The 21,686-nt window shown below is 40.5% G+C and overlaps 1 protein-coding gene across 13 annotated transcripts in view; it reads left to right on the top strand.

Annotated features, from left to right (window-relative positions):
* Positions 1-21,686, top strand: part of LOC149201970 (pre-mRNA-processing protein 40A-like) — a 415,839-nt gene that overhangs the window by 157,281 nt on the left and 236,872 nt on the right. The window lies entirely within an intron of this gene.

Raw genomic sequence — 21,686 nt, 5'->3', positions numbered from 1 at the left:
CATACATCTAAAGTGCCTCTCACTCAAGCGAAGGAGAAAGGAAGAAGAGCGAAGTGATTAGGGCTGATCTGAAGCACTATCACAGTCACACGTGCGAGTAAAGGAGGGCTGACTGCAGTCATCACAGCTGCACTATCACAGTCACATATATCTCTTTGTTCAAGGTTCAAACTAGGCCTACAAGGTCTCTCTCTCAAGCATGGAAGAAGGGTATGCAAGCAAAGAAAGTCTAACATAGTTTTGAATGAGAATCACTCACACGTGTGGAGAATTAGGGATGCATTGCTGCTGCCCGAAGTCTGTAACAGTTGGTGGGAAGAAGTGCTAAAAGGAAGAAGACAAAGTGCTGCAAGAGGAAGCAATTTTAAAAGGACTTGAATTTGGCTTGGAGGATATTATTTGTTAGGGGTCTAGGGTTTGGTATTGATAAAGAGAAGCTTCAATAAGAGAAATTCACGAAAGGGTTTTCCTCTCAAGAGAAGAGAGGTTTTGGCCCTGGCAAAGAGCCAACATCTTGTGTTCTTGTTCTTTTGTTTTGGTGGCAGTTTGATGAAGTACACACACATGCATTAATAAGAAGAAGAAAAAGATTAAGCTAATTAGAAAAGTAAAAAGACTCCACATATTGTTATCAAGTAATGAAGAATCACACTACACTACTTTGCCTTAGATTCTTCAACAGTTACATCATGTATGTCAACATACAAGGTCATGGGAACACCTCCAAGCCAAGTCAAATCCTCTCCTAGCATCAATGAAGTCTCCAAGCAGCCAAATAATGAATAAAATATGAATTTGTCAAGTTGGCCTAATGGATAGTCAAGTCAGCCTTAAGAGGAGGGACAAATCTCTATTTATAGAGGCTATCCACTCCTCATTTGATATCACTTGTGCTCTGAAATCCGCAAACAAGAAAGGAGACAAAGTGAAGGGAAGAAAGTCTGAAAGGGTCTCCAAGGCACAACGAAGAAAGGAGGAAGAACAACGAAGGTAAGGAGACAGTTTCTAGGGCATCAACAACCACACGTGCGAGAATAAAAGGATTTGCTTGTGGTCATTACAGCAGGAAATCACAGTAACAAGTATCTCTGTTTTGGGCTAATAAACAAGGCCTATAAGGCCTCCCCATCCAATGAAGAAGGAAGGGAAAGACAACGAGGATAAGGGGATTGTTTTAGGGTTTCTATTCACACGTGCGAAAACTTCAGCAAGTAAACCCTTGCGGATTTGACAACAGTTGAAGGCAACAACATGAGAAGCCTCATTCAGATGTGTATCTAGGTCTACAAGGTATCCAAAAGAAAGCGAAGAAGGTTCTCTCTAAAGCGAAGTAAAGAAGCCCTAATTTTCTAGGGTTTCTCCTAAGAAGAAGAGAGTCTAACTTAGACAAGCAACAGAAGAAGGTCGAAGTGCTGAGGAGCAAAGTGCCGGAAGACAGAGGTCCATGTGCCGGAAGTTATAGTGTAGAAAGAGGAAGGATTTGACTTATGCTTGGAGGATATCCTAGTCAAGGGTCTAGGGTTTGGCAGTTGTTCAAATAAGAAGCTTCAATAAGAGAAAACTTACAAAGGGTTTTCCTCTCAAGAGTGGAGAGGTTTTGTCCCTAGCAGAGAGCCAAACCTTGTGTTCTTGTTATTTTGTTTTGGTAGCAGTTTGATGAAACACACACACTAATAAGAAGAAGATAAATTGTCAAAGTGCATCACAAATTGTTATCAAGTAACGAAGAATCACTTTACACTACTTTGCCCTAGATTCTTCAACATGGTTCAGGATGTGGATTTGCATCCTGGACGGATCTTCCGACAATCCTTGGGCGGAACTGCAGTTCCAAAAATTGAAACCACAGTCTACCCTTTTTTTGTGGTTCTTGGGCTTTTGGAATTGCGACGGTTCTGAACCGTGGTTCTGTAGTCGCGAACTATGGTTCTGCAGGATCAAACCGCTATTCCAACATGTTTCCTGTTACGCTATTCCGACATGTTTAGCAGGGGTCCTAGGAGGGGATCCTATAGAGCTACTACTAGGTCAAGTGGCAACAATGGAGTGATAGCCCATTGTCACCTCAATTAAAGCTCCTTGCTCTTTACGGACTTTCACCGATGGGAGGAGACCCAATATAAGAGGAATCACAAGTTTGAATAGATGAATGATGGGATGAGGAGTGATTCCTAAAGGCTGTTCACAAGAGAGACACAATCAAATGTCTTGCTTGCTTTAGATGCAAGGTGGTAGGCTCTCTAGGAAGGGCTAAGGGGATACTTAAGCCTGGGTTTGGAGAATTTCTCTTGACAAGATTTATTCCAAACCTAAGGATCCCTAAGGAGAAATGGCTTCTATGTGATCCTTGTGGAATTTGAGTTGCAAGGTTGCGGGACCAGAAAGAACCCAAGTGGACCCAAACTAGGTCAAGTGTATGGAGTTGATCAACAATAGAGGGACTTGACATAGTTAGGGAACAAAATAGGATCAAAGGACTAATTTTCTTTGAAATTCAAATGCAATGATCCAAATGAGGACACTAACTCGAAGCAACCTAGGGAGAGGAATGATTGAATGGCTAGGGCCTGCAATATCTCGAGATTCCACCGTTGGCTTTACCTCAAACTTGGAGGATCCCTTGAGAAGACCCCAATGCAATTGTGGACCAAATTTCAAGGGCTTTGGATGGCTACAAAGGATTTCGCTTGATGCCCTAGCAGACCTTCTAGTGTTAGGCCTAGAGAGAGGAGAAAGAGGTGAAAAATATGTTCATTTAAGTGACCACCAAGGGCTAGACTTGTGACTTGCCTTAGGGAGAGATGGAGTCAAGGTGATTTTGAGATTTGTAGAAGCTTTCACCCAATCAAGGAAACCTTAGGGAACTTCGCATGGCATCTAAGGCACGAACTTAGCTACCAAAGGTATTTATACTTCAATGTGAAAGGTTTGATGACTTATCAAGGTAATATCAATAAATTTTCAACCTCTAGGAACATTCATTTACCATACAAGACACATGTAATATATGCAATACATCAAAAGTCCGAAATTCCACAATTTTGCATTAATTTAGGGCAATTTCAGATTTAGAGAGCGAAAATCCCATACATTATTCATGTGGCAAGATAAATGTAAAGGTAAACATGAAAAATTGCACTTACATCCATAGTGAGCATATCCAATCACCAAATCAAGACACAATTTGAAGCTCCAAGATCAAGAGATAGTAACCAAACATTAAAATTCATCCATGAAACCAAACTCGTCCTCCAAAAGGAAGTGCAAAATTCTCACAAGAGATACTAATCCAATCCAAGTGATGATGAGAGGAATGAATGGGCCTCTCATCTATTTATACAATCCGTAAGGGGCTAAGTCACAGGACACGTCCTCCAGGGTCCCGTGTCCCGTATTTTACGTATTGGACACGAAAACGGCCCTAATACGTGTCGAATACGGTTTTTATCGTGTCCTGGAAAATTGAATACGTATTCTATGGTTTTCGTCGTGTCCTGAATTTCGAAAACGCGTATTTCGTTTGTTGAAAACGTGGCCCTAACGTATTTCGACCGGTTGAATACGTATGCTGCAAAAAGTGTAATTTAAAGGCCGCGCGATGGATTTTTGCGGGTTATTTTCGTCCTGTGCTGTCTGGAGCTGTCGTGTGGAGGAGTCTGGAGCAGATTGTGGTGCGGCTGGTGCGATTGCTGTGCAGCGTTCAAGACCGGCCCGTAAACCGGTGCAGCGTTCATTGTGGGTAAGCTCTGTTTACACTTCAGTTATCTTGACCAGTGTTTGGGGTACTGTGCATCATTGTCTGATGGTAACACAGTTGACAAAGCTTTGAATCCTATTATCCTAACATATATTATCTTTCTTTAAACTTCACTGTGGATGCCTTTGTTCACTATCTATTTCATGCAGTTTTGTCAGTTGGAGCATTGCAAGATTAGCCATTGGACTGCGGTTTGAATGTTGGTGTCTTGACTTTGTTTAGAGCACTATAGGCATGCTGATTGGCTGCTAGTGCTAACTTTATCATATCACTCTATTATCACATGATCTCATCATTGTTTGACAATAGACCTCTGGCATGTCACGCTGGTGCATTTCATTCAATTGTAAGTACTGTTCACTGCTCCCTGAATCTACCTTTCAGTGCCATGGAAGAACAACACCTGGGATAACCTCGAAACTGATAGGAAAAATCAGAATTGATAATTTGATGATTCCCTTGAGTACAATGTGGCCTCCTTAACTGCCAGGCTGCTACAGGAATATGATAATTCTCTTGAATATATTGGAACACTTACCTACTGTAAAAAGAAACCAGACTCGATGATTACTCTAATTCTGTCCTCTTTAACAAGCTGCTACAGCACTTGGTTTATGAACTCGGCCAAGACAAACCTGCATCTGAAGCTGACTGTAAACATATATTAGATAGCTCCCCTTTTTAATGAAGTGGCCTCCTTAAGAGATGACAGAAATTAGTTCTGGCCCTTTCACTGCTGGAAATTCATCATTACATCACTGACTAATTGTGGTGATTACACTCTTGATAACATACTATTCATGGTAACAATTTGTCCTAGATTACTGTGGTAAATGTGCTTGTATCAGTTCACTGCTCACTCATGTCATTGATTACAAATCTGCTCTTGAATTACTGTGGTAAAATGAGCCTTAAGGCTGGTATATTTCCCCAATATTTAAGTGTTGTGGATATACCATTACTCACTGCCCATTCACTGTCTGTGTGCACATATTGAATCATATAACAGTTCTGAGTTAACTTTATAAGTTTATAAATTATTAGTAATTAATTAGTAGTAAGTACTTACTACTTAGTTTCTTATGTGCTTGTAAGTTGTAAATTTTGATTCTATTTATTTTTTTAAAGTGAACTATGAACTTTGAGAAGTAATTATATTTTAATTTGATTAGATAAGCTGCAACCTGCAATTTAATATGGATAAAAAACTATATTTCGGTATATATATATATATATATATATATATATATTTATTAAATATATATAAAACGTGTCCCCCGTGTCCTATTTCCGGGTCGCTGCGTTTCGTATTGAATACTCGTATTTACGTGTCCTCTGTGTCTCATGTCCTCGTGTCATGTGACTTAGGTAAGGGGGTTTGAATAGCCTCATTAGCCTAGTAATGCCACAAATAATAAAATAATGTACAATAATGACATGATTTGGTGACAAGCCCACCAAGATAGCTCAATAATAAAATGATAAAGCCTCTCAAGAGGGAAAAATAGTAATCATAAGGAGTCGTAGGGCCATTGAGAAGGCCTAGTGGAGTCAAAAGTGTGCCAATGTGAGAGAAAAGGCTCCAAACTTAATGATCAAGGGGGTGGCCCCTTGATATCTAAGAAAATCCAATGTGGAGCCCCAAATGGGTGTGGGGGCACAACAACAACCTCATGGGTCTCCAAGTGGATCGATAATGCTTGTATACCATCTGTAAGGGCTGGAATGATGACATAAGCCCTCCCATTGTCTCCTGTGGGGAGACACATCCTCATCTGGACCCTGGAACATCTGCCAAGTGTATGGTGCAAGTGTGAAGCCAACTGGGCAAGGTGGTCCAGGTGCATCATCCTCATCCAAAAGGTGGAAAACAAGCAATCAATGAGTGGTGTTGAGGGATCCATGAAGTGGAATACTGCTCTCCGCTATGGTGGAGGACTATGGCCCTCAACGCTCACACTATAGTGCCAATGTGATCCTCTGGAGGGCTTGGACCCCGTATAGGGAGACCAAACCTCAAATGGAGACCTACCTGCAATCCTGCATAAGATCCAATGCATCTTCTCGCCTTCCAGTGCAATAAATCATTAGAGAAATTGAGTAAAAGAGCTTACAAATCATGGAAAACAAGTGGTCACTTCATAAAGGCATGCCGTTCCATAGTGGGTTTTGGCATGTAGAAGTGTCTCAAAGCTTAATCAAAAGGTTAACCAAAGACTCTATTAGGTGGTCTCAAGCTTCAAAGGCGGTGACTTATCCATGGTACATTCATCAAGTTGTAGGTGGTATGTTATATAATGATGGAACAAAGTGTCGGGGGGCGGGGGGGGAGGCGAGGGGCAAGGGGAAGGCTCCAAGCCACATGCCATGGTACAAGGATAGCTACAATAGGGGAAGCCCATACTTGGGTACATGAATGCACTGTTTTTAAAAACGGTCGGCTCGGAACCGACTCGGCCGAGTTGGTTTGCGCCAGACCTCCCGACACTGACTCGTCCTAGGAAATGGTTTGGCCGGTCGGGTTAATATCGAGCATGCTGGGTTGAGCCAAACCTCCCAACATTGACCCGTCCTAGGAAACAGTCTAGTCGGCCGGGTTAATATCGAGTCTGCTGGGTTGTCTAACAACTCGGCCGGCTCGGTATTAACCCGACCGGCTCGACCAAGTCCGTATTAACTCGGCTGGGTTGCGTACAACGGCCCAGTAACCCATAAAAACTGTGATTTTTTTTTAAATGTTATGTGTGGGTGACTCCAAAGCAATTTATTTTTTGTTTATTTGGTCTTTGGGGTCCATTCCCCTCTCCTAAACCCTATTTAACTCACCCAACCCCTCTCATTTCCTCACAGCCATCTCATGCATTTGAGTGAGAATTTCAGTGAGAGTTTGTGAATAGTTGTTGAGTTTGTTTTTGGAGCAGCAGTGAGGAGTTTTGGGCAAGCATTGTAGCTGGAGTGAGGAGCTTCTTGGGCAGCCATTTGGACAACATTGAGGAGTTGGTTTCTTGGAGCAAGCTTGAGGAGGCAGTTTGTGCCTGGAGGTATTTTTTTTCACTTGTAGAAATCAGTTTCTGCTTATTAAATTTTATGTGCAAATTTTGAAATCGTAAAGAGTGATTTTTGTGAAAGAAATGAACATTGAATCAATATTTGTTTTCATTTTCAGATTTTTGCCTTCATTTCCAAGTCAAAAATGGCACCTAGAGTGAAGGATGCTGCTTGGGTATATGTTGAAATGGTTAATAGTCAAATGCATTGCAAATTTTTCCATAGGAAAATTAAGGAAGGTCCTGGGGGCATTAATAGGCTGAAACAACACTTGGAAGGGATTAGAAGCCAAATTACTCCATGTACCTCACTAGAAATTGGGGAGATCAGGAAGGATTTGTTAGCCAACTTTGAGAAGTTTAAAGAAGATAAGGCTAGGCAAAAAGAGTTAGAGGCTGAAATTGGGAGGAAGAGGAATATACAAAAAACGCTGGCTACCAACCTCCATTTTGATTTTGAGGGTTCTTCCTCTATCCCTTGTATTGATGCATCAAACCCCTTCTGATATGTTCCTCCCTCTTTTGAGTCTATTCAAGAAAAGGGAAAGGGTAAAATGAAAAAGGGTGATATGAATATCAAAAGTTATTTCACTCCCTCCTCTCCATCAGATGCACATGGTTCTCAAGCTACTAGAAGTCAAATGCAGCCCACTTTAGATGACTATTGGAAGAAAGAATTGAGGGAGGCTGCTTGTGATTACATAGCTAGATGGTGGTATGATGCTGATATCCCCTTCAATGCTTCCCGTTCACCATATTATGAGCCTATGTTTGATGCCATACATGCTGTTGGAAAAGGCTTCAAAGGCCCTACTATGCATGAGCTAAGGGGGTATCGTTTGCAGAAAGAAATTTTATCCATTAATGACTATTTGAAAGATTTCAAGGACTCATGGGCAAGAACAGGATGTACCATCATGTCCGATGGATGGACTGATCAAAGAAACCATACCATCATAAACTTTCTTATCTTCTGCCCATAGGGAACAATGTTTCTAAAATCAGTTGATGCATTTGATAAGGTAAAAGATGGGCAATTGTTGTTTCAGCTATTGGATGATGTTGTTGAGAAGGTGGGGATGGCTAATTTTGTTCAAGTCATCACAGATAATGCCTCTAACTATGTTCTTGCTGGTAAAATGTTAGAGGAAAAACACAGGACCATCTTTTGGACCCCATATGCTACACATTGCATAGACCTCATGGTTGAGGATATTGGCAAATTAGATTGGGTCAAAAACATTGTAGATCATGCCAAAAGCATAAGAAAATTTATCTACAATCATTCATGGATTTTGAGCCTCATGAGGAAACACACAGGGCAGGGATATTATTAGGCCTACCATCACTAGATTTGCTACTCATTTTTTGACATTGCAATCTATGCTTTCACAACATAGAAACTTGCAAAAGATTTTTTCCAGTGAAGAATGGAATCTAAGCCAGTGGTCTCACAAACTGGAAGGCAAAGATTTGAAAAAGAAAGTTACAGAAGAAATATCTTGGAGAAAGGCAACAGAGATTGTGAAGCTTGCCGAGCCACTGGTTAAGGTGTTGCGGTTGGTGGATGGGGAAAGATTGGCTATGGGCTTCATTTATGAGGCTATGGATCAAGCAAAGGAGCAAATAAAGAGGGCATACAAGGATAAAGTGGCTAAGTATGGGCCCATTTGGGCAATCATTGATGAAATATGGAACAATCAACTCCATCGCCCTATACATGCAGTTGGGTATTTTTTGAACCCACAATATCATTATAAAGCTAAGGCTACAGGAGCTTTGAGGGGGGAGGTTAGAGATGGACTGATTGACTGCATTGATCGCATGATCCCATTGGAGTGTGATCAGTTGGAGATACACCGACATGTCACAACCTTCACTAATGCCTCAGGTACCTTTGGGAAGAACCTAGCAAAGATTGCAAGGGAAGCAGATGAGCCAGGCAAACAAAAATTTCAATTTTCAAATTCTTAATATTTATTTTGTTAAATCGTTTATAATTTGAAAGTTGGATATAATTTGTAATTTTGTTGAGCTAACTCATTACACTCCTATGTTTTTTGTAGCACAATGGTGGGAGGCTTTTGGTAGCCATTGTCCTGAATTGCAGAAGTTTGCAATTCGTATTTTGAGTCAAACTTGCAGTGCTACTGGGTGTGAGCACAATTGGTCTGTCTTTGAGAGGATTCACACAAAGAAGAGAAACCATTTGGATAAAAAACGGTTAAATGATCTAGTCTATGTCCAATACAACCTCCGGCTCCCATACAAAAGACCTGATTCAGATCCCATTGTGTTGGAAGACATTGATCCAACATTAGATTGAGTAGTGGAGAGTCATCCAACAGAGTTTGATTCTGATGAGGATATGGATTATGAATTACAGACGATAGCATCACTCGAACATAATGTTCAGTTGAATGTAGATCTTGATCCACTTGTACCAGCCTCAGCCTCACAGCCAGCAAGTCCTCCAGTTGCAGGCACTTCCTCTGCTCAGCCACGATAGAAGCGCATATCTCGTCTATCTCAGCTTGTAGCTGTTGCACAGCCTGCTAGTGCTACCACTTCTATAGTTGCAGTTGGAGATGATGATGAGGAGGAGCCATGGGGCCCCCTGTCTGACTCTGATGATGATCCAGAGATTGATCCACATGATCTTGGCTCCTCTGGCAGTAGCTAGTAGTACTGGTCACAGTTTACTTTTGTTGTAGAGGCCATTTCTAGCCTCCTTGGTTATGTGTTTTTGTTTTGATCTCTATATCATGATCATGTATGTATTGGATAGTGCACTGGGTGCCATTTTGATATAATGGATATATTCATGAGCCTACTTTGATCATATGTTGTCTTCTATCTATATTCTAATGTTGTGTGTTTGGAAACATGAATGAAAATCTTTAAAATTATGTTTTTTAATAAAAAAATAAATATTTAATGTATTTTTTACAACGACCGAGTCATTGAAATCGAGCCGACCGAGTCGATACCGAGTCGGAGTCGGAGTCGACCCTCAGGCAAGTGAGAGTCTGAGTCGGAGTTTTAAAACATTGCATGAATGTAGGAGGGAGCATTCGTGGTACATGAGTTACCCCAACCTTTGTTTTTCCACCCTTCTTCATATGCCTCTTGCCTTCGATTGATTTTTCTTCATAACTGCTCTAGGGGATGAGAGCATGATGTGTAGAGTACAACAGTGGATACCCCATTAAGATAAGGCAGTTCATCGCCCACCAGGGTTTGGGATAATCATGGGTTCCTTAATGATGGAGGGGCTCATATAGGGCCCATAGGAACCAGGGTGATGGCCATAGGTAAGGGGTAGAGCTCATGTTTGGCTTTTTCCCACGCACAAAATTTGTATGTCCCAACCATCGTTTGCATTTTGTGGTACATTCCTGTTGAGAGTGGCCAAATTATGCTTTTTCCATTTCTTTTAGGTGCATCAACCTTCGGTTTATCGTTCCAGGCCCGACCTAAGGTGTGGAAAATGGGAGGGGGAGGATAACTCCTTATGGTCCCAAATGGGAAAAATGATTAATGGGTTGTAATGAGCGGAGGGGAGTAATGCATATGGTATCGGGAAGCAGGGCCACACAACCAAAATTGGGGTTTCCCATGTAGTGCCACCCTTAAAGCTAGTAGGCAGTAAAGGAGATGCCATGGGACTAGGATACAAGGTTAACCATCAAATTGAGCAGAGGAGACAAGAGTAGACATAGCCCACTCTTTCTGCTGAATCCCCCCACCATTCCATTCGCACAAGTGTCCATGATAAGTAAACAAAAATACCCAACTACATAATGAAAATCCATACCTTCGGGGTTGGGAGGCCCACCTTTAAACATGCGATCATAACAGATGAGTGAGGGACCACATGGTTGGCTTAGATGGCGGAGAAAATGGCACATTGAGCTATCTGTTGGTTGCAAGGGGCTGTTGGCTGAGGACCATCTAGGATAAACTTTTGTCCTACGGATATCACCCACAAAGTGATGGGTAACAGTTCCAAAAACCGCTCACACGGTTCCACTGAGTTTTTTTTTTGGGAATTTTCCAATTGTTATGTGAGGAACTATGCTCATCCTAAACTCTCCCAAGGTGCCCCCTTGATGCTCCCTAGACGTTTCCTAGATAATCCCTAAAGGTAATGTTAAATTCTTAAAGTTAAAGGATGAAAATGAAAGATAAAGGATAATGTCTTAAATTTTTAACATTACCATGAAATTACCCAGGATGTTTGAGAGTGGTTCCAACTTCATCAAACTTCATATGGAGAAATAGAATTTCATATCCCATTCAAAATTTAGTAGACTTAACAGTTTTAAGGATTTCAAGATCAATGGGATTGTGGCATTTCATTAGATTATATCATGTACGAGGGTATGTAATTGACATTTAATCAAGAGAACCAAGCCTTGTATGTACCCTAGTGTTGGTGGTATTGATTATTAAACTCCTTTGTCATGGCCTTAGCAAAAATGTACCCTTCACTCAAGTTAAAACCATTAATCCAACATTTAAGCTTTCTCTACCATATTAAAAGGCTTGGATTAGGCTGTTTGATCAAAATTGGGCAATATTGACGAATATCCCTAGAGAATCAAAGTACTTTTCTGAGACGATTCGTTTCTAAGGATTTTTGGGAAATGACACTTAGCTTCCAAAAACCGTCCCTGCTTCATTCAACATTGCAAATACCCAAGAATATTGGCGACAACTAGTCGAGCTAACCCTTTGGGTTGGTAATGGTTGGCTTTAAGTTTCAACTGTGGCAACTAATGTGTTTCCTATGTTGGAAGGATGGTTTTAATGCTCAATTTGTACTAAGGGATATTTTAAATGTTTATGTTGGGATAGAAGATCAATTGGTAGCAATGTCTAGGAACTAATATTATCCTAGTTTGCTTGTTATGTTCAACACTTATTAAGGTTTTGTTTACTTATGGTTGTTTACAATGTGTTATAAATTAATGCTTGGTAGATGGTGCATAAGGCAAGTAAATTTTGAAATTCCTAAATGATAAGACTATGTTTCTGGTTGTCTGGAATTGTAATGTTATCGATGTTGAGAAATGTAACTAGTTTCGGTCTTCATAATTGTTGTACTCATTTCAATATGTATCCTATGTAACAAACAAGAAAAAGAAAAAGAAAATTATTATTATTAAAGCATGGGTTTCATGCCCATTATTGATGGTATTTTCAATAAAAGCATGCTGTTTGTGCTTCTAGGGTTTGTTAGGTCTTAGTATTTATTGTCACGAGTCAAAGGAGTCAATATCATGTTTATAAGACCCTTCCGGGTAATTTGTAATTGTAAAAAGTATTATTTTTGAGTCTAGACTCTAGAAGTCCTGGAATCTCCAAGAGTACAAGTCAGCCTAAAGGAGGGAATTCGATCCCTTGAGAAGGCTATAAAAGGAAGTAGTTCGACCTCATTTGGACATACACTCACAAGTTTGATCTATCAAAGAAAGATTTCAATATGTAGTTGGGAAGCTGGGAAAAGGAGAGCAAAAGTCTAGGAAAAACTAGAAGGACAAAATTTGGTGTTTCTGGGCTCTCTCTCTCTCACACAGACGAAGAAGCTAGGTTTCTGCAACCAGAAAGACGCCGAAGTTGCAGGTCCTAATTGCTATGGAACAAAGCTATTGTTGGAGAGGAGAATTGCAGGAATAAGTTGTTGGAAAGAGCGAAACCCTTGTCTTGACCTTGGGAAGAGCTGGTTTGCTCCAGGAAGGTCTAAAAAAGGAAGATAAATTAGGGTTTTTGCAACAATTGTTGGGACGAAGTTGTTGGGTCAAGTAGCTGGGTAGTTGCTGGCAGTTTGAAGTTGCAATGAAGAAGCAGTTTAAGGGAAGGTCTTGAGGAAGGGTTGACTTGGTACTGTGAGAAGGATTTGGTCTAGGGATTGGGTCACTGTATCTCATTTGAAGTAGATTCTAAGAAAAGAGTTTCCAAGTTTTCCCCTTGGAGGGGTTTTGCCTTGGCCAAGAGCCTATATGCGTGTCCTCTTTTATGGCTTCCGTTTCTTTGGTATTGTTTGATGAAAAAATCTAACTAAAGAACATAAAGAAGATAACTAAGTTTCACAAGCAAGTATCAAGGTTGAAGAAAAAATGTTATAATTGCTGCCACTTTACATTTTCTAACATGGTTTCAGAGCTAAGGTGAGCAAGGAAGGCAACCAGAAGGACACTAGAAAGAATTGTTGATCAAGGGATAGGAAGCTCTCAAAGCCTAAAAGAAAAAGATTTTCTCTTGAAGGGATTTGGTTAAAGACTCGTTGATAATCGACCTTTTGATTTAGGGTTTCTACATTAAGGAAGATCAAGAACTACATCAATCTCAAGAAGGGTGTTGATCTCGCAAAAGGAAGTCTACTCGGAAGGCATCAATCTTGGAAGTTGTTCATGGAGGAATCCTAGGGAACATCTCTCAAGGGCATCATCAAGAACTCTCTGAAAGGTCTTGAATACATCAAGAAGGTTGGAAATGCTATTCAAGTAAGTACTGTACTATCTCATAATCGCTGAATCTTCATGTCATGTAAGTTCTTTCTGCAAGGAGAGCAACAAGCTCATTGGGGGCAATAAACTATCTAGCATGGAAGAAGAGGATTGCTTTGATACTCACAGAGCAAGATATAATGGGATAGGTTACTGGAGAAATTACTGAACTTGGGAAAGACAAGACACAAGAACTAGCAAGGTACAAGAAAGAGGAAGTAAGAGCTCAAAGGGTCATAGTAGAATCAATCAAGGATTTTCTTTTTCCTTTCGTAGAAAATTTGAAGACTTCCAAGGCCATGTACACAAGCTAGTGAATTTGTACTCTATAAGTACAATAGGTCAAAAGATGTCTTTGCGGAACAAGCTATATAGAATGAAGAAATCAAAATTTGAAGATATGGCATCCTTCCTCATGAGAGTCTCTCAGTTAAGCGACCATTTACAAGGACTTGGGGAGTCGATCACTGATTCAGAAGTAACTGTATGTGCTCTTAATGCATTGCCACCGGAATGGAGTAACTTTGCAACAAGTATCTACTCGAAGAAAGATTCAACTCCCTTTTATGAGTTGTGGGCATAATGCATACTAGAAAAATCAAGAATCAAGGTCAAGGATGACATTGGATCTGATGAGCAAACTCAAGCCTTTCTAGCCCGAGTCAAGAATATGAAGAAGGGAAAGTTTGGCAAGTCCAAGAATAAAGATATGTCCAAGGTTCAATGCTCCAAGTGTCAAGAATTTGGACATTATAAGAGGAACTGTCCAAATCAACAAAATAATAAGAGAAAGGACAGGAGTGAAGCTCATGTGGCCGAAGCCATGGGAGAACCTGACAAGAAGGCAAAGAAGAAGTGAAGGATCTTTATTACTAAAGAAGGTTCACTAACTTCTAAGTTCTTTATGAATGTTAATTTTCTTTTGGATGATATTTTTCTGCATAAGCTTCATAGGATAGGAGCATATGATACTCACAAGGTTGAAATTCATTAATTCATTGAATAGAGATCATCTAGGATATAATTTCAGACCATTTTGCACAGTGTCCATCCAGATATTATCTAACATTACGTTAGAGGTTGTCATCTTGCTTATGATTCAAGAAGGACCTTCATCTTGGAAAGTCTTTGGGAAGAGCATCATGACAAGAATAGTATGTATTATATGTAATGTGGAAAACATGCTGGTAAAATGGGATGAAGGATTACAATGGGTTAGGATACAAACTTTTTTTGAAACACATGGCAACTAGATGATTGGATGAAAACATGGGAATGCATGTTGTAAAGAAAACTTTGGATAAGATTCATGTGTATGAGAATCTTGTGAAACAAGGTTGGTTAGAAAGATATGCTTAAATTTTTATGATGCTTGACTTACTTAAGAATGTATAGAAGTTCAAGACTTTCTCTAGAATTTGTATTGACTAACATCTAGCATAATCTCCGGAAGAAAAGGTGTAACTTGGTAATCAAGTTCAATCCTTGGGCACTCTGATGCAAGAATGAAAAATCAAGTGGAGATGGTAGATGAGGATGTTGATGGAACACGAAGGTCACCATGGTAAGGTAAGTCTATTTCATTTTTGTTTGGTTATCTGGTTAACATATTATTTTTCTACCTGGTAGAATGTTGCAGGAATACATGATGACAGTTATGGCAAGGTCAACTATATGGATGAAGAAGTATTGAGGGAAGCTCAATATATGGCACTTGAGAACTATGAAGTCAACATGTGTTCATCTTTGAAGCTAGCAGTGCGAAAATGTAACCTGAAGGTCAAGGAAGATCACTTTCATGAGGAGGCCATGATCAGATAAAAGTTTGGGAAGGCTCAATACAATGCCTTCATGTCAAAGATGGAAAGTGATGAGCAAGAAAGATGACCTAGATCTTGTCACAAGAATGAAGAGTGGAGATGGTACCTTGAAAAGAAGCAGGCTCGGTGCAAGAGATGTGAAGGAAAGAGGGAACCATGTAGCTATGGAGAAATGATCACTGATACTCTGATGAAGGCAAGCTATAAGGCTTGTGGTGTTGGCTTCCATTATTGGAAGGAAGTCCGAAATCTCCTCTAGTTTTGAGAAGGAGCAAAAGGAGTCTCCTTGAATAAGGAGCAACGATCTATTCTCAAGATTAAGGGAGAATAGGGATGCCCTCTCGGTTTGAGAGGGAGTAATATTTGATATCACATGTGCATTCTTCTCTTCAGGTGATGAAGAGATAATGACGGGGGATTGGATAAGCATTTGTGGATTCGTTTAGGATAGACCATACAAGAAAGGAAAGTGGACCTATACTCCTTGAGGATTTGAATCCAAGGAAGGTAGTAGTCCTGGGGATCGACACTCTTTGAGGATAGGACAAGAATCCAAGAAAAGAGTGGTCGAAGAGGACTGATATTCTGAGGACTTAGGTATGGATATGCAAGATAAGAATAGTCCTAAAAGGACATACCTCTTGAGCATCTGAATGGGGTATGTACCTGATCTGAAAATCACTCTTGAGTGATCTCAGTTAAAGAATTATTGAATGAAGGTATTACAGACTCATGTGCTGGTGTGTGTCTATGTTATTTTAGGCAACGGATCGATCAGATTGCAAAATACACAGACATTGGAAAATGGAAAACAGTAAGAGAAATACAGTAAGCAAATGCAAGAACACAACAATTAATAAGGAGTTCACCCTATCCTCCAGGGCTACGTGTCTGGTCCAACTTTCATTGGTGGCCTTCTTTTATTGTGTATTTAAAGCAGAGATTTACAATGAGGAGCTCAATTTGAGTCTCCTGAAATAGAAATGATGCTTGGTAGGGTGGTTCTTGGATTCCCCAAGCCACTAGAGTACACAGACTCTTTTCCTATCCAAGTCTCGACCTCTCTGGTCTTTAATGGAAGGAGCCCAATGTGGTGCTCAATTCCCGACAGATCCTCTCAGGGATCGCTTGAACCTCTCAAGATTTCTGTCTGCTCGATGCTGCCTTATGCTGCAGGTTAGCTCGGCTCTCTGTCTTTCTGCTTCTTGCTTTACTGTCTTTTCTTCGCTCTCGCTTTCTCTGTCTTCGTTCTCTTTTCCCCGTTGTTCTGTTCTCTATTTGTTCATGGCTAAAAGCCAATCTGTCTCATGATTGCTCGCTTCCTCTTCCGTCCCTTCGGTTTGCCTGCTGCTGTTCGCTTGGAGTTCCCTGCCTCTGCGTCTTCGCCAACGTCTCACAGGGAGTGGCCACTTGTCCTCTCACAAACTGCGCCAGCTCTTCCTCAACGGTTCGATTTTTCGGTTACACTGTGGAATGAGTCATCCGCCAACTCAGCGGTCAAATCAGACATCAAACTTCTCTATGTCGCGGCTTAATCCCCTATCAAATCTGGTTTCTTCATCGGGCGCAATCTCCACCGTCAGATCTGGAGCCCCTAGATCCTACGACATTTGCTCATTTCGCGCGGTTGACTTGCTCGACCGTTAGCGCGCGATGAGCGGCGGTTTTCTCTCTCATCCGCCTGCCACACGTCGGGTGCTGAATGGAATCGCTTGTTTTTCTCCAAATCCGCTTACCGCCCAAGGGTGCCCCCGATATACTGCCGGTTTTGGAGCGCGGGACCCGCCTTTCGCCTTAGCGCTTTCCCCACGGTTTTCCCGGCTTCCATGCGACCGAGTGCTTCGGGGCTTTTCCTTCTCGAGGGGTTTTGCCTAGCGATGCGTGATTGGCCTCTGTTTCCCGATTCGGGCTTCCCAAGTGCCAGTTTTGCCTCCTGCACGGTCTCCATGGGCCTCGGTCAGCATGCTTTGACTGAGGTCCTTGTCGTTCCTTGCTAGCTGCAAATTGCCATTGTCCAAAGGTCTTCCTGATCGCTCTGTGCTCATAATTCGAAGTCTGTCCTGTTTTGATACAACCATGGCTCTTTAATAATCTTCATGGATCCAATTCGAATCACGACCTTCCCACTGAAGAAGCTTTTGGACCACCAAAAGTTGGTTTTTAAGCATCGACTAAGTGAGGGTACAACTGTCTCACTTATCCAATCTCTATCCACTTTGCACTGCTTGGCTTTGAACCCTTGAGCCCAACTCTGAGGTACTCAACATCTCCCCTGCGCGTCATCCTCACCTTCTTGTCCAGCACTGTGTCTTCCTGCAATTCATTAAGATATTCAGGTAGCAGGTCATCAATAGAAGGCAATTGACTTTGCTCTTCGGGATCCTCAATTAGTGAAGGTTCAAACAATCTCAAGCAATCTGCATTCACGACGGAGTAGATGTGCATGTAAGTTGGTAGATCAAGGCGAAAAGCATTCTCACCAATCTTCTCAAGTATCCTGAAAGGTCCATACTTGATGGGCTTTAGCTTTTTACCTTCACCTTGCATCCTGTCCTTGCTGATGTATAGCTAGACTTGGTCACCAACTTGGAAACTATGCTCCATCCGATGCTTGTCATGCCTTGCCTTGTATTTGGCTTGGTTTTTTTCCAACTGTTCCTATACTGCTTGGTGGATTTCTTGGATCTATTCAATGAACCTAGTTGCCCTATCCACATCACTGTGTCCCTCAACTGTGGTGTCTTTACCAAAGACAAAATCCAAGGGAGACCTTGGTGTGAAACCAAAACAGGTCTCAAAAGTAGATCTCTGTGTAGAAGAATGTTTTGCTCTGTTGTAAGCATGCTGCACATAACACAAGTGTTCATCCCATAGCTTAGGATGTTTGCTGCATTATCCCCTGAGTAACTGGATCACTGTCTTGTTAACTACTTCTGTCTGGCCATTAGTTTGTGGATGAAAAGCTGTGTTTTTTTCAGTTTGGTGTCCATCAGTTCCCACAGACTTGACCAAAACTTCCCCACAAATCGGGTGTCTTGATCAGAGACAATGGAAGTGGGTAATCCAAAATGAACCCATACATGTTCAAAGAACAGTTTTGCAGTTTGTTCAGCTGTAATCTGTTTATTACAAGGTATCAAAATACACATTTTGCTGAACCTATCCACAATAACATATAGATAATCATGACCTTTCCTAGATTTAGGCAATCCTCCAACAAAATCCATGGAAACACTTTCCCAAGGGTGAGAAAGAATTGGTAATGGAGTGTACAAGCCTAGTTTTCTATTGCTGGGCTTGCGTTTAGCACACATAGTATACCCTCTTACATATCTAGAAACTGTCTCATTCATTTTTGGCCAATAACAAAATCTTTGCATCTGTGCAACTGTTTTACTTACCCCAAAGTGACCTGATATTAGAGAAGTGTGTGCTTCTCGAATTATCTTTACTCTTTCAGTTTGTGGAATGCATAACTTCCCACGGTGGTATAAGAGTCGGTCCTTTACATGATAGTCCAATTCTTCTACTCTTCCGCCTTGACTTAAAGTTGCATATAGATCATTACAGTCTATATCTTGAGCATATTGTTCAATGTAACTCTCATGTAACACAGAATTATGCTTAAGTATAGTAGATGCACTTATAATGGGTCTAGATAACATGTCTGCAACTTTATTATGTATGCCCTTTTTATATCTGATGACTAAATGAAACTGTTGTAGAAAACCCATCCATCTATAGTGTCTTGATTGCTGCAACTTAGTTTGGGAGTGTAGATATTGAAGTGGTTGATGATCAATATGTATTACTATCTCTTTGCCCATTAAGTAATGTTTCCACTTTTTCGCACTCTGCACTAATGCATACAATTTTTTTATCATATGTAGGATAGTTAACTACTGCAGAATTAAATGTCTCAGAATGATAACATATGGGTTTACCGTGCTGTGTCAGCACTGCTCCCATGGCATAGTCACTGGTGTCTGTTTGGATCTCAAATGGTCTTTGAAGATCAGGCATTGCTAGTACAGGTGCTGTACTAATCTTTTCTATCAAGGTGTCGAAGGCTTTCTGCTGTTTGCCTCCCCACTGAAACACCTTGTTCAATACTGTTAAAGCATGTGAGGGAGCTGCGATTAAGGAAAAGTTAGAAATGAATTTTCTCCAATATTGTGCTACTCATAAAAATCGTCTAACTTCTGTAGCAGATTTGGGTTTAGGCCAGTTCACAATGACTGCCACTTTAGAGGGATCTATCTTCAATTCACCAACCCCTACTATATGACCCAAATAATTCAGAGATGTTTTTCCAATTCACATTTTGAGAGTTTAACATAAAGTTTTTCTCTTTTCAAAACATCTAGTGTCTGCTTAACATGCTTTAAGTGTTCTTCCCATGTTTTGCTAAATATCAAAATGTCATCTAGATACACAATAACAAAATCATCAAGAAAAGGTCCGAGTACATCATTCATTAATCTCATGAAAGTAGCAGGAGCATTAGTTAAGCCAAAATGCATAACCAGCCACTCAGACAATCCCTGCTTTGTTTTGAAAGTAGTCTTCCATGCATCTTGTTCTGCAACTCTGACCTGATGGTATCCACTGTGCAAGTCTAACTTGGAAAAGTAAACAGCTTCCTTCAATTGATCTAAAAGATCATCTATGCGAGGAAGGGGATAACGATTTTTGATTGTTATCTTATTCAGAGCTTGGTAATCAATGCACATTCTCCACGAGCCATCTTTCTTTCTCACCAAAACAATTGGTGACCCACATGGTGATGTGCTAGGTTTGATGAACCCTTTGTTGAGCAACTCCTGCACCTGCTTTTTGATTTCAGCATTCTCTAAAGCAGACAACCTGTACATTCCAATGTTAGGCAATGGAAGATCTTGCTGCAAAATAATATCATGTACTATTTCCTTTTTGGGTGGCAGACCTTCAGGTTCTTGAAACAAGATATCATACTTTGAAACAACCTTTTCTAAATCAGCTTGCTGTTCAACATTACAACCTTCAAATACATTGGTTTTATCAGGTTTATTTTCCTTTACAACCATCAGTGAGAATTGTTTACATGAATTTATCATTTGTTTCATCTGCCCTAAGTTTATGAGAGTATAATTATTCTTGAGCTTATGAGCTCTTACAAAATATTCGATTCCATCTTTAACAAGTAGATACTTGTTCTCAACTCTATAGAAAACAACTTTTCTGTCATACAAGTAAGGACTTCCTAAAACAATTCGAAATATATCCAAAGGAATTATGTCTAACTCAACCTCATCTACAAATGCTGACCCAAAAGAAAACTTGAGTTTGCACTGTCTAGTCACTTGTAGTTGTGCTTTGTCATTCAACCATCCTAATGGGTATGGTTTCTTGTGAGGTGTAGTTATTAATCCTAACTTCTTTACATTTGCTTCAAAAATTAAATTTACTTGTGAGCCACTATCAAACAAAGTATCAATATTTTGATGTCTGGAAATAACTCGAATATGGAAAAGCTCATGTATTTTTCTCTCATTTTCTTCATCAATAATAGATTGTGCAGAATTACTAGTAGATGCTTCATAATTCTTACCTTTTATACCTGTGGCTGCAATAGTTGTTTCATCTCTTGAGTCTAACCCCAAATCCTTCTGAATAGCTGTGGCAATCTTCTTCTTCTTGCCCTCGAACTTCTTAGGTCTCAGCTCTGGATGCAGAATCCAACAGTGCTCATCATCATGCCCATCCATTTTACAGTGAGTGCATGAAGCCTTTCTTTTCTCTGCAGTGTTAGCCTTCCTTGCTTTCCATTTTTTCTTTCTTTTCTCCTTATTCTTCGTTGCAGTGGGTTGGGATGCTCCCCCAACTTTTGGACTTTTATTCTTTCCTCTAGCTTCTAGATGAGTAGCTTGTACAGATACCTCATATATACTAGTGGTATTAAACATGAGGATAGTGTGCCTCATGTAGCTGTGTAGACCACCAATGTACTTCAACAGAGTCTTAGGTGAGTCTAATGAGATTCCTAGAATCAATGCTCTCTTTCTAAATTCTTGAGTGTACCCTTGCACACTTTGCCCTTTCAACTGTCGAAGAGTTTGCCAACTCATCATGGCTTGCTACATGTAGGCCAATGGATAGAACTGCTTTTTGATTGCAGAAACAAATTCACTCCAGACAGAGATAGTCTTACCATGTCTCTTCATGTCAGCTTGGGTCCTACCTTCCCACCAAACCAAGGCAGTGCCTCCAAGGCGTAGGCTTGCCAGCTGAATCTTGCTCTTGTCTGAATCAATACTCTGCACTCTGCAATAAACATCAATTTGTCTAATCCAATTGTCCAACTTTTCTGCATTCAACTCTCCATCATATATAGGTAAATCAAATTTAACATCTAGTTTGATCAAAGATGCTTTCTTTTTATGTTCAGGGCTATTAGGAGGTGTGAGAAAGCTTTCCTCTTTCCCTTTTCCTTTTGAGTGGTCATGGAAGTGAGACTCATCTTCTCCTTTGTCTTGCTTGAAGCCTGATGAATCTTCCTCCTTATGTTTTC

This window comes from Pinus tabuliformis, chromosome 2_1 (assembly GCF_031772625.1).
Source record: "Pinus tabuliformis cultivar Carrire ecotype Pingquan chromosome 2_1, CPIR1, whole genome shotgun sequence".
Taxonomy (NCBI): Eukaryota; Viridiplantae; Streptophyta; class Pinopsida; order Pinales; family Pinaceae; genus Pinus; species Pinus tabuliformis.
The sequence above is the reverse complement of the archived record's forward strand: the minus strand, read 5'-3'. Positions and strand labels throughout refer to the sequence as shown.